Here is a 15,073-nt window from a genome sequence, read left to right as displayed (position 1 = left end):
CTTTGTAGATTATAGTGTGGCTATTGTCTTACCGTTTGTCTCACATAATGCTTTTCGTAATTGAAAGTGTGGCTATTGTCTAACTTTTCGTCACACATAGTGAGGTAATGAGTGGCTAATCATATCATATAGACATTGGAGGTTATTGTCAATGTGGCTAAAAATGTGAACTTGCTAGTCAAAAACTCTTTTGTAGTTTGTGGTGTGGCCATTGTCTTACCTTTTTGTCACACATAATGCTATTCGTAATTTAAAGAGTGGCTATTGTCAAACTTTGCGTCACACATAGTGAGGTACTGTGTGGCTAATCATATCATATAGACACTGGAGGTTATTGTCAATGTGGCTAAAAATGTGAACTTGCTAGTCAAAAACTCTTTTGTTGTTTGTAGTGTGGCAATTGTCTTACCTTTTGTCACACATAATTCTATTCGTTATTTAAAGTGTGGCTATTGTCAAACTTTTTGTCACACATAGTGTGGTACAGTGAGGCTAATCATATCTTACAGAAACTGGAGGTTATTGTTAATGTGGCTAAAATGTGAACTTGCTAGTCAAAAACTCTTTTGTTGTTTGTGGTGTGGCAATTGTCTTACCTTTTGTCACACATAATTCTATTCGTAAGTTAAAGTGTGGCTATTGTCAAACTTTTCGTCACACATAGTGTGGTACAGTGTCGCTAATCATATCTTATAGACACTGGAGGTTATTGTCAATGTGGCTAAAAATGTGAACTTGCTAGTCAAAAAATCTTTTGTAGTTTGTGGTGTGGCCATTGTCTTACCTTTTGTCACAAATGATGAAAGTGTGGCCAATGTTTTTGGTACCCTTCCGTCACACAGAAATGTTTTTGTTGTGGCTAATGGTCATTTATAGACTCTAATTTTTGTAATTTCATGAGTGGCTATTGTCTTACTTTTGGCCACACCTATTTAATGTGTTTTATGTGGCCAAATTGTGTGTTATTAGGCAATATATAATTATTTTTATTTTTTGTGTAGTAATATAAAACAGCTATAAGCAAGCATGACTAAACAAAATTAGAAACAAATTATATTAACAATAATATTCACTTAAGCAAATGCATATGCAAAATATCTTACAAAATACAAAAATAACGACTACCTATATACTAGCTAAGATGACACCATTGTACCCAATCCATTTAAAAACCCACATTTCTCTTTGCCAAGCACTAAGGTGACGACATCTGTGCATGGTTCAAGTGTCAGGGCTCCGGAGGTGATCTGCTCCTCATGCTGAACCTGCAAGAAAACAAATGTCACACTGCCGATTCCTTACAAGCATAAAACGTTAGATTTCATGAACTACTGTAAGTAAATAAACACTTTGTAATCGATTAGGTTAAAATATGTTATATATTTGTTCAAACTAGTCTATTACGCTTGTAACACGCTTATGTACAAAAACATATATAAATATTCTAATATGCTAGTAACACGCTTATGTATCCACATCAAGTGTTGAGACAACAAGTTAGACAGACTCAAGTTTGTTTGACACCAATATAAGGCAATGAATTGACTTTAACATGATTTAAAAAGTTTAATACTAAAACATATTAATTTGGTTGCCACGCCTTTGACAACAACATTCTTGTATGCGCCATCTTTGTCCTCCCTTGCTTTCATCCACATTAATGCACGGCCGGGGATCTCATCCGGTTCAATTTCCTTCTTTTTGACCTTGTAAAATATTTAAGAGAAAGCAGCTGACGGTCATGCATTGGACACACAACCAAAAAATCATTGAACTAGAGAGAAAGCAGCTGACGGTGATTACCAGTTTCTCTCGAAAGTAGGTATAACCCCCTCGTCCCATGTGATGATCAAAAACATTCTTTGCTCGAGCTCCCTTTGATGAAGCCGATTTTTTCTTTAACCACATATTATAATCATTTCAATATATTTAAAAAAAACATAAACCATATATACTCGATCAATCTACGTTTGCAGAGTAGAGGCTTTATACCTGAAACTGCTCTGATTGTGTGTACTCAACGAAGCGATCCCAATCTTCTTTCCTGATCATCGTCCTGTGTCCCTTGGGTATCGCCTTCAGCTTCAGAGGTTTACCGATGTTCGGCATAATGTATTTGGCATCCATTTTTCTTCGGAAATCCCGAAGAAGGTGTCCGAGCCGATTCATCACAGAAGGCCTGTGACACGCCTCAATCTCAAAACATTTCTGCATAATATAATACAGTTAGGTAAATTACTTCTCAAAATATAATATGCACAAATAAAAATTAAGAATAACCGTTATTTGTTCCCACACTTTATCTCTAAGCTCCTTTGTGACCTACCTCCAACTTAAATGTCTCAAGCCAACTATTTCCCTTACAACATCCCCTAAAAAACTTGCAAACTTTGATCTGTTTTGGCCAGTGAACCTACCCAAATTATCAAACTCCACTACCAGTCTGACACCTCCAGAGTTTGCATAATCGGTACGTAGCTTAGGTAACCTCGTCAACCCCCTTGTAGGTTTTTTCGTAGTAGCAAAACTGTTGATGGGTTCGATAGCCATCGTCACTATATCATCGTCTGCTTGACCGTCGTGGTGTTGGCTTTCTCGCTGGAGTAGCCTTCAGTGTCGTCTGATTGAGTCGTCGTCGTTGGCTTCCTCATCGGAGTATAAAACATGTTCTTCTTCGATTGTTTCATCTATAAGGTTCATCTTCGATTGTTCTTCTTCAATTGTGTCGTCTGATTAATTTGTGGAGTGGAAAAGTTTTTTAATAATTTGGAGTGTAATTTGATTTTTGGAGTGTTAAATGTAATTTGGAGTATCTGAATATTTGGAGCTTTTTGAGTTTTACCTCCCTTTTAATTAAGAACCAATAGATTATTGGCATAGTTTTTACGGCAGAGTACATGTGGCTGAAAATAGACACTTTTATAGAAGATGGTTTTTAATATAAATTAAAGGGGATAAGCGTCTTACTAGCGTATTAGGATATTTATATATGTTTATGTACATTAGTGTGTTACAAGAGTAATAGTGTTTTTTAACAAAATATTTTTTGTTTTATTTTTAGATTTAACCAAGTGTTGTTTACGATTTAATAAGCGTATCAGTAGCGTTTTCAACAAAGTGTTTTTTGTTTTTACGATTTGTTTTAAGATACTCCATAATTACAATTCATTAAAAGTTTTCATACAAAAGGCACCATTAAACCAATAAACTAAAATATGTAACCAACCAACATTCAAAACAATATGTTAAAAGAAACTATAAAAGTAAAGCATTTAAAAGTTAACCAACCAACATTCAAAACAATAAATTAAAATATGTATCAATACAACCATCTAAACATGAAAATAACAAATGTTACAAAAATCACAAATGTCACCAAATCACAAATGTTTCCCAAAGTCACCAAATCACAAATGTTCCAAAAATCACCAAACACAACGCGCATTCTTGGACTAATCAACTTTTAAAACTAATGATGTGGTCCAAAATATACATATTATTGTATAAATACTTTATATACTTTTAAATACTTTTAAGCTAGATTCTTAATTAATATTAATCTTAGTTGGTTCATATGTTGGATTTAAAGAGTTTCAAAAGATAACAAACTAAAATGAGTATATTGTTTCAACTAATAATATTTATTTAAAACGTATATCATATAATTGAATTAAGTTATAATTAGTTGTTAGAATAAACTGTATATGAGATTAATAATACATGTGACTATTTTAATTAAATTCATGATCAATTAATATAATTTGTGTCACAAGGAAATTGAAATTGGAGAACAACATCGGGCTGCACTGGAATTAATTAGTGGATCAATATTAAATTTAAAAGGGCTCTTCTTGGATTTGTTGAATGACGAAAGCAGAGGCCCAGGAGTTATCTCAAAAAGAGGGTATTATAAAAGGGGGAACCTACTGTTGTCAATATGGGGGGCCACACAATCATCGGAGACAGACAGAAGGTCAATCACAAGAGGGGCTGCCCCTGCTGTTCAACGCAAAGGAAGAAGAAAGTAGAGAAGGAAGCCATTGGTTCGAGCAAAGAGCGTCTTGGTTCAACACCTACTCACCCAAATATTATTATTCTTGGTTTCAATTTATTATTATCACTATGAATTCATTATTTAAACCAAGTTATTTTCTTTTGTTCTTAAGTATGGTTGTTGGCTAAACTCTTAGACCGCCTAGGTTATGATGAACTTTTGTTGACATTGGATTTGGTTTGGATTTTGTTTTCATCTGTGGTTTATGATTAAGTAAGAGGTTTATTGTTATTTAATTGATGCATATGTGTGCTTGGTTTTTGTTTGATTAATTTTATTATTCCACATTATCCTTGGTGATTTTATGTTATATAATAGGATTTTGTTAGGTCATTTACTGTGTGTTCTTGACTAGTTTATGATTGTTTGCAATAAGATCATAGGAATAATATTATTAGTCAATCTAATAAAAGTGTGCTGCTAACCTAAAAAGCTGTAAGGTGATAGGTTATTGTTAGATCTTTGTTGATTAAGATTGCTAGATTTAGTTCTTCGTAAGGAGTCAGTCTAAGTTTGATTAATTAACGTTGTCTAGCGAGTCAAGTGAATTCTTTAAACTACCTATGATTTCCGCGCTGTAAGGTAGGATTTCTTATAGATGTACTTGTTATAAAATAAATTAGTGACCGTAAGTGAGTCTAATTAAAACCGGTAATTTTGATAGCTTATTAGGATTCCATAGGTGTCTTCTTGAGAATGGTCAAAGGTCCTGTTCGGTTTCCCATTAAGTGAATAGTTTAAGATCCCGGTTCCATAACATAGCATTTTCCAACCATTTGATAATTAATACATTAGGGATTCTAGCCTAGGTGGTTGTTCGTCATCATTTGAATTAACTCTATATTTAAGTCGTCTTTAGTTTTATTAATTAGTTTAATATTAGTTTTAGTAAAACCCCCTTTTTAATAATAAATAAATAGTCGTGTCTATAGTTAAGTCTAATTTAGCTAGTTTACGTAATTAAAAGAGTCTTGTGGGTTCGATATCCGGACTTACTTAGCTGTACTAGAGTCAACCGGTTCACTTGCCGGTTAGTAGTTTTAGTTAGTTTAAGAGTCTAGATTTATTACTTAATGTCTAGATTAGCGTAATTTTAATTAATAATATTATAACTACTTTAAGCACATCAACTAACAAAGTACCTTCATTGATGACATATTCAAATCTGCACTTATCACCAATCTGTAAATCATTTTCCACCCTGAAATTTTCCATTTTGATAAACAATATCTGAATTTCAGTTCCGACAATTCACCATGAAGTTTCATTTTTTTACGACCTTCAGGATTGACCAAAGTGATTAACATTCCATCATAGGCATCAATCTTGGTAGCAATGTGACCTGGAAGACGCTGTGAAAAGCAAATTTCAAATATATTATAAAGTTAAAATTTAAACGAATATACTTGTAAATAAAAAAGAAATTTAAAAATTCAATTTACCAATTTGTTGGTGACGTTCATGTGGAAGACGATTTTAGAGTCATCATTTTGCTCATCAAGATGAATTGGGTTTTGGGAGGAACTACCTTGATTGCTTAATTAATAGTTGAGAAACAGCTGATTTGGACCAGGAAGGATAAATTCTATGCCATCTTCATGAAATACATTAATATGAAATGTAAAATTTGATATGACTTCAAACACAACAAAGGAACCACCTTTCAAGTTGGTTTGTTTAAAAACCTCATTCCATCCATCCTCTAGCCTAAAACCCATTCCATCCCAATGACATGAAACGTTAAACAACACTCTATCTGGAGCAATAAGTTCGAAAAGCAAATTCATGCAATTTTCACCAAATTCTTGAATCACGTACCACTCAGGGAAATCCTATTAAACATGTTAATTAATAGACATTTGAATTTGGAAACAATCATTAAAAACATAAATTAAAACTTACCAAGTAATGAACGTGTCGGTTTCTGACTGGAATGCATAACATTGTACCGGATTGATCATTTACGTTTCTTTTGAAAGTAAACATGTTCAACATAGATGTTGACTTAACCTCAAAAACAACATATGTTCTAACTTCTATACAACATTCTCTGATTAATTCAGTCCAACCGGTTCCAAAATAAAAGTCATCAAGTACTTTGATTATAACTACAGAAAACGTTCTACCACTTTGATCATAAATCAAACAACAGCCGTTATTCAATTTCATTTCAGCAAACATTGGTTGAACAGCTTTAGGAATGAGCTATAAGTAACACAAAAAATGTTCTTAGAATGTATATGTTGCAAAACTATAAATTGTTTCATAAAAAAAAATTAACCAGATAACATTAACATACCATCCTACTCATGGAATCGTTGTCGATATCTACCAAGAACTTAACTCCATTATTAAGACGTGGCATTTTTATGTCAGACGAGTTTGTATGTTCTTACCAGGATAAGCGATGTCTACGAATTATAGTAAATACGAATTACAAATATTCTTACAATAAAGCGAAGTTAGAAGTCGATTTAGGGTTTTGAAGTAAATGGGTTTTATCATTGAGAATGGTTTGAATTTTTATTTTATTTTTTTATTTTTTTTCTACACATTTAATTATATATATATATATTGGTTTTTGTTTTATAACTTATTATATTTAACTTTTTAAAAAAATAGTATAAAAACATAGTCTTACTTTTAGTTTTTTTTTACTAACATTCCGGTATAAATTTCGTTAAAAGTTGAGTTTTTGTTTAATAAATCGTATTTTTTAAATAAATTTAAAATTTTATCCATTATTGAACCATTAGTAAGATTTTCTGGATAAGATTTACAACTTCGTAATAGAGAAGCTCATAACATTCTAGTGTTATCATTATCATAATGAATAAGTATGTAGTTTTGTATCATTATCATCTTCTAGGTTATCATCATCACCATATGTGTTATGATGATGATCAACATCATAAAGTTATCATCATTATCATGTATTATAGTGGTTATCATCATCATAATCATCGATCACCGTCACCATGAAACGGCATCATCATCAGACGTGAGGGTAATCAACGTGGTCATTGTATAGGCTATCGTAGTCGACGTTGATCATACGGGTAACATATATCTCGTTATCAGTGTCATCATCATCGTCAACAGCATCATCATCATCGTCATCATCATCATCATCAACCTATTGCCATGTACGGGATGTAGTCAGCATTGTATGGGTTATCGTAAACAAAACGCCCAATATTAGCGATCACTGTCGGCACCATCTTATGAATTGTTGTCGTCATCAAACGACATCATCAGTCGTAAAGGCTACCATCAGTATGGCCATCGTATGCGTTATCATGGTCGTCGTCGATCATACGGGTTACATGTCATTAAACATCGGTGTCACCATCATCATCAACATATATATATATGTATGTGTGTGTGTGTGTGTGTGTGTGTTTGCGTCTGTGTGGCGTATTGTCATATAGGTACATATAATTGATGGTCATCATATATATGTGTGATCATCATCATAGACATCATGCTCATTGTACGAGCTACACTCGCCATCGTATAGGTTTGCGTAAGCAAACCGTACCATATAGGTTAGCAGCATCATTATGATAACCACCACCAACCCAGGTTGTTATATCCATGTATTCATGTGGGTACCATTATATTAGCATCGTCATCGTCATAATTGGGCCAATCATCATGGTCATCATACGGGATAGCACCGTCATCGTCTCATGGATTACATATCCGCAATCATACTACACACCACCTACTGCCACCATCCACCGGCCACATTCGCCAAAACAACCTCCAGCACCAACCACTAACCACACACTACAACCACCCACCACCACCACCCACCACACCTCCGCCACCACCACCACCACCCACCACACCTCCGCTACCACCACCACCACCCACCACACCACCACCACCGACCTCCGCCACCACCACCCACTAATATTATATATATATATATATATATATATATATATATATATATATATATATATATATATATATATATATATATATATATATATATATATATATATATATATATATATTTATACCCACCACCACCACCACCCACCCACCCGCCCGCCACCACCACCACCACCGACCTCCTCCAACACAACCCACTACCCACCACCACCACCGACCTCCGCCACCACCACCACACATCCACCACCACGAACTACCACACCTCCGCCACCGTCCACCACCACCCACTAATATATATATATATCGTACGATTAAAATTTAAAAGCACACGCCTTCTTTTAAAAGCGTCAAATAAGTACCCAAAATTCAACCTCGTAAGTCAATATTTCTACTGTGAAGCACAATTATTCCCAATATTTCTTAAAACCGTCGACGATTCGTTTCTACTATGAAGCAAAAGCACAACCACAAGCCCAAGTGGTTTAATTATTCTGGAACGGAACCAAAATGAAGAACCCTAACTAATCTACTTCTGGAACGGAACTAAGGACGAAGCACAAGCACGATAGGTCTCAGAATAAAGATGGAACATGTGTTAATTTATGATTTTTTTAGCGTTTTAGGTTTAAGTAATCTTAAATTGTAAGCATTGTTTAAATCATCTTATGTATTAAAGCGTTTATAAGCGGGTTGTTGTTGTAATACATATATTTGTTTTTTAAAATCTATGTATAATATTAAAGCATGTTATAAGCGTATGCTAAGTGTGTTATGGCTTTGGTATGAGAATTATCAATGTGATGTTTGATAAGAGTTTTCTGTTTCCTTGTGATTCGTGTTGTTATCCCCTACCCCATGTTTTATTGTATGTATGTGATTCAGTTGTCGAAAAAACAAGATTGATAAAGCTAAGCATCTAAACGAGAAGAGAGATAAAAGGAAGACTAAAGAAGTTGCTCCGGTGGTGAAAAAGGTGAAAACAAAACATGTTGTGGAAGCAGACTCTGATTCAGACCTTGACACAAAAATCGACAGGTTGTTGTCAAAGTGGAAATAGGTGGAATACAGCACCTCTGACCCGGACTTTCAGCGTCCGAAAAAGAAATCCATTAAAGGAAAGAAGCCAGCCGAGAGTGGAAAACCTTTTGTTGAATTTGTAGACAAAAAATTGAAGAATAGGTGTGCACCTTGTAATATTGTTGATGTAGTGAAGGCAATGACCACTGCCCAAAAAACTTGTGTAGAAGAAATAGGTTTCGGGTCAATGTTAAGACTTCAAGTAATCCAAACTCCAACAAATTTGGGATATTGGTTGCTCATGAACTATAATAACCGTTTAAATGAATTGAACATTGGGAGCGGTGTTATTAAGATAAAACCACAAAAAGTACATGAAGTGTTGGGGATACCAATGGGTAAGATTCCTGTTTTAGACAGAAGTAGACCAAGATTGGGGGAAGATGTTACTACAGATTTGTTCAAAAAGCAATTCCCGACAAATTCAAGAATAAGTATAAAGCATGTGAAAGACAAACTGGCCGCGGATCAAGGAGTTGGTGAACTGTTTAAGATTAATTTCCTTGTGTTGTTCAACACTTGTATAGGATTTGTGACAAAATCAACAACAGTCAATCAACGATTCATCACTGCAATTGATAAAACCTCGGATATTCCAAATATGGACTGGTGCAGCTATCTTATTGAAAACTTGAAAATGACAAAGGAAGAATGGAGAGATATCAACGCTCAATACAACGGTCCGATCACCTTTCTTGTGATGCTTTACACGCATGAATACCAGAAACAATATGGTCTATTTGGGACTCCCGTCACAACGCCTGCAGTCAATTACATAACAACAACTACTCTTAATAATGCCAGAACCAATGAGAAAATGCTATAATCAGGCTTTGTTTTTTTTTTTTCAAGTCAATTTGTAGCAAATAAATCATTGTAGAAGAGCTTGATAATATGCAGGAAGAGCAAATACTTACACTGTGCCTGCTGGAGAAGTACTTTCCTCCATCATTTTTTGATGTCATGGTTCACTTAACCGTGCACCTTGTCAGAGAAACAAAATTATGTGGACCACCATGATTTCGTTGGATGTATCCCTTTGAAAGGTGTATGAAGGTTATCAAAGGGCATGTGCGAAACAAAACTTATCCAGAAGGGTGCATTGCTGAGGAGAACATTGCGGAAGAAACAATTGAGTTTCTGAGCGAATACCAAAAAAACATCAAGAGTACTGTTGCTATTCCACATGATAAATATGATGATAATGGGGAGACAATTCCTGTCACAGGCGCTAAATCAGTTGACGTTTCTCTTGATCTCTTCAAGAGAGCACATTTCTATGTGCTACAGAATACGCCTGAAATAGGGCCGTATATCGAGTAAGTATTACTAACATATATACACTAAATTATATATATATACATATATATATAGGGTGCAGTTACTGTAATTTAATGCCTTAACGTACGGTAGATACGCGAGACGCTCAAAGGTAAAAAACAAAGGAAAAAACCTAAAACGCTCAGAAAACTTAAACGCTCAGCAAACGCACCCATATATATATATATATATATATATTAGTTCAGAATATACCATATGTTAAGGCATTAGCGTACAGTAACTGCACCCATATATATATATACATATATATTAATTCACAATATATTATACTCCTACTTGCAGACAACACAAGACTAGGGCTGTTCACGAGCCGATCCGAACCAAGCAAAGGGTTGCTCGTTGCTTGGCTCGTTTACAACCCAACCGAATCAAACGGCTGAAATTCGAACCGAGCGAAAACCGAAACAATCCAAAATCGAATCGAGTATTTTTCGATCTAACATCGAGCGATTTCGAGCATTATTTATTTAGTTTTCAATTTAAAATTTTTAATAAGAAACAAATTTGAATGTTGTAAATAATATATTTTATAAATAAATTAGTATTTTTTAGGCAAACATGTAATATATTGTAATTTTCTATTAAAAGTAAGTTTAAAGTGAGATATAATGATTATGTAAACAAACTTTTAGTATTCTAAAAACTTGAATCAAACAAATAAAACTATAAAATTGACGGAATATGAAAAATTTAAAGGGGTAAAAATAATTGTAAGCTGTTTTTATGTGTTTTGTCTATATATTTATATATTTGTTCATATATAATTATATATAAAATAAATTAAAAATATTCGAGCTGAACCGAACCGAGCATACCCTTGCTCGTTGCTTGGCTCGTTTACAAACCGAACCGAGCAGAGCGGCTCGTTTTCAATCGAGCAAAAAACGAGCGAGCATTTTTCGAGCAATTTTCGAGCGAGCGGCGAGCGAGTTTGAGCGACGAGCGGTTTGGACGGCCCTACACAAGACCTCTTTGAAAAACCAAATGCCTGGTAAATGACAAGAATTCCTGGAGAATGAGCATACTTTAAAGTTTGGTGACTGGTTACGCGACAAGGGAGATCAATTTATTAAGTCTTCTATAATTTTTAAAAATCTTTTATAGAGAGAGCTAATCCATGTAATGAAATTCAGGTTGAAAGAGAGCTAGCGGGCTCCCCAGGTTCTATATCAGAAAACCGTAAAGTGGATTACACACGGAGCACACCGCAACGTTTACAAATACGACTCATACGATATCAACGGTTTTGAATTTCGTACAAAATCTCATCATGGTAGATTTTACCAGAACAACGGGGTTGATGTAGAGGCGGATGACATGCACATCAAAAAAGACGTGGTGACCTATGGACAAAACTTTTATTTTGAGGTTTTTCAAGAGATATGGGTCCTAGATTATCATACTAAAAGAATTCCGGTCTTCATGTGCCAATGGTTTGACCGTAAACATGTCAAACATGATATTATTGGTTACACGTCGGTCGACCTAAACAAATTTGGCCACAAGGATGATCCGTTCATATTGGCCTCGCAAGCACGCCAGGTGTTTTATGTTCAAGATCAGCTGGATAGAAAAAAGCATGTTGTCCTCATGACTCCACCCAAGAATTATAGGCATTCGTATGACGAGGTCCATGAGGAATTTAGTACGGTAACTTTCCTTCATGAGGGTAATACATTGCCACTTGTACAACCAAATCAACTATTTCATAATGGGTCCCCGGATGATTACTGGAGGCCCGGGAAAAAGCCTACAACTATTCGTAATGGAGATTGACACCGATGTCGGGGTTGTCGACCCAGCAGTTGTGTTCGTTCGGCTAGTTACATATAAATATATGTTTAAATTTAGTTGTGATACATGATATCACCATTCTTTACTTTGTACTTATTACTTTAAACTAAAAAAATATTGGTTGTTTTTAATACTATTACTACTTATACAGGTCGGTTTGTTGAATTCATTTCATCTTCTGGCTATTTTGGTCAATTGGTGTCAAGTTCAAACATACATCATGTTACATCGATAAAAGTCACAATTGACTTGTAGTGTATCATAGTAAGATCAATAAAGTCATTACACTCATAACTGACTCGTGCTATATCAAAGTTACATTAATACAAAGAAAACCCAAAAATGCATTATGTTGTCTAGGGTGTTCATGGTTCGGTTGGAAACCGCGAAACCGTCCAAACCGGCCATCAGTGACAGTCATCATTTCTCGTCTGATGGTTTTGTTTCTTGCACAACCTCTATTTGGTTATGTTTCAACATACTTTTTAACATCTGGTTTCCTGCAAAACATTATCAACTCATTTTATAAAAAAACACCATTATGCCCTTCTTTTCACTAACATGCATACCAAAATTGTACCTTCCATACTCATATCTTTGACCAAAGTATCTGTGGGTCTTAGACTTTGAAAAAGCCTTTGAACAAATAAAATTCAGTTTTGAAAAACCCCTTTCAAACTCAATGCCATCACCAGTAACCTAATTTAAGATTTGGTGATGGCATTGAGTTTTGGAAGGGATTTTATCAAAATTTAAGATCTTTGGGAAGTTTGAGATCTGTGGAAACATTAGATTTTTTCTGCTTGGCCAAGTTTGAAATTCACATAACATATATATATTAAAGCCTAATAAATTTCAGCCACCAGTTTTATTGCAGTCATTAAAGACTCTGTTGTTTTATAGTTAGTTGTTGAGTGTATAACTGTATACTACCTGTCAAAATGGTTGCACACGCTTTGGATACGCTCACAAGTTACTATATCTTGGAAATATATATCACGCTAGTAGTACACTTTAAATAAACTATATCTTACTAGATAGGCTACAAATCAACTTAACTACATTAAATTACTGTCTCAACTACCAAAAATTAAATTTAGGTTTATTTTGTTATTCAATCACACTAACATCTATTTTAAAGTTAATTAAAAAAAACTACATCCAATACGCTTTACATACGCTTAACTAAAATATAATAATAACATTTACAGTTAATAATAACATTTACAATAATAACATTCACATAACATATTAATACCAAAATATAATAATTACATTACATTAATATAGAAAAACTAATTACAAAAAACTAACTCCTAGCATCAGATTCCATGTCTGAAACTACATCCATCGGATTCTCAGCTTCTGGAGTCATACCATCAGATTCCGTATCTGAATCTACACCCGGATTCTCTTCTGGAGTATGAGAGGGCATGATCCTTTAGTACATGCCATCCGAGGTGTAGGTGGAGTCCTTAAGCCTTTGGAGGCGAAGGTTCACCTGAGTATGGAATGCCCCATAAAAGGACACAGCCTTGAAGTCCTCCAAGTCGTTCAACTCAATGTACCCACCTTGATTCCCAGGACTACCATATCAATGCTGAAATAGTAAGCAATGGTGTACCTAAGCCACCTAACCATTCGGTTAAGTTGTTGGTACGTGAAAGTTTGAGGGTGGACATAGTCCACAAACCTCACCCTTTGATTCTTCCGGACGGCGCCGGAAGAAAAGTGGAAAATAATGGTGAAAAATGTGGGGTCGTAGTAGATGGGGGCATGAGTACCCGGTTTACGTACGATCCATGTTGAAGCCATTTTCAGAAATTAATCGGAAGAAGATTGTGGATTGTGATTGTGATTGTGATTGTGATTTGCTGGATTGTGATTGTGACTGGTATTTAAACACCATCAGAACCCGGCGGTACATCTCCCTGACAATTTGAAATTGGCGGCACAAGAAACTGTAAAGACAATGATGATGTCGCTACCCGTCAAATCAACGTGTGGCCATTAATTACGTTTGGACACACTTAAAAATATTTTAGTGTGACCATTTATCACTTATAGCCACACATAATAAGTGTATCTGTGACAATAAAAAACTTATAAAAATAAAACTAAGATACTTTTTGGTCACACAACCTCGTATAAGTGGCCATTAATTACATTTGGACACACTTAAAAATATTTAAAATATTTAAGTGTGACCATTTCTCACTTATAGCAACACATAATAAGTGTATCTGTGACAATAAAAAACTTATAAAAAATAAAACTAAGATACTCTTTGGTCACACAACCTCGTATAAGTGGCCATTAATTACATTTGGACACACTTAAAAATATATAATGTGACCATTTCTCATTATAGCCACACATAATAAGTGTATCCGTGACAATAAAAAACTTATAAAAAATAAAACTAAGATACACTTGGTCACACAACCTCGTATAAGTGGTCATTAATTACATTTGGACACACTTAAAAATATTTAAGTGTGACCATTTATCACTTATAGCCACACATAATAAGTGCATCCGTGACAATAAAAAACTTAGGAAAAATAAAAGTAAACTACTCTTTGGTCACAAAACCTCGTATAAGTGGCCATATATTTTAAGCGTTTTAGCCACATTACTAATAAATACAATGGTTGTTCGTCATATTTCTCCACATTATTAAAAATGTGGCTAGAAAATGTGACATTAGGTCACACAACGTAATATAAGTGGCTATATCTTTTACCTTTTAGACACATCTCTTATCAATACAATAGCCGTTTGTCACATTTGGCCACACTATTAAAATATGTGGCTAGTTAAATGTCACAGTTTGTGGCTAATGCATGTGTTTTTGGTCACATGTATCAAAGATCAAACAAACTATAACTGTAGGTCACATTT

This window comes from Bidens hawaiensis, unplaced genomic scaffold (assembly GCF_021521415.1).
Source record: "Bidens hawaiensis isolate Kalapana, Puna unplaced genomic scaffold, B.hawaiensis_p1.1 tig00037997_1, whole genome shotgun sequence".
Lineage (NCBI taxonomy): Eukaryota > Viridiplantae > Streptophyta > Magnoliopsida > Asterales > Asteraceae > Bidens > Bidens hawaiensis.
Note: the sequence above shows the minus strand (reverse complement) of the source record.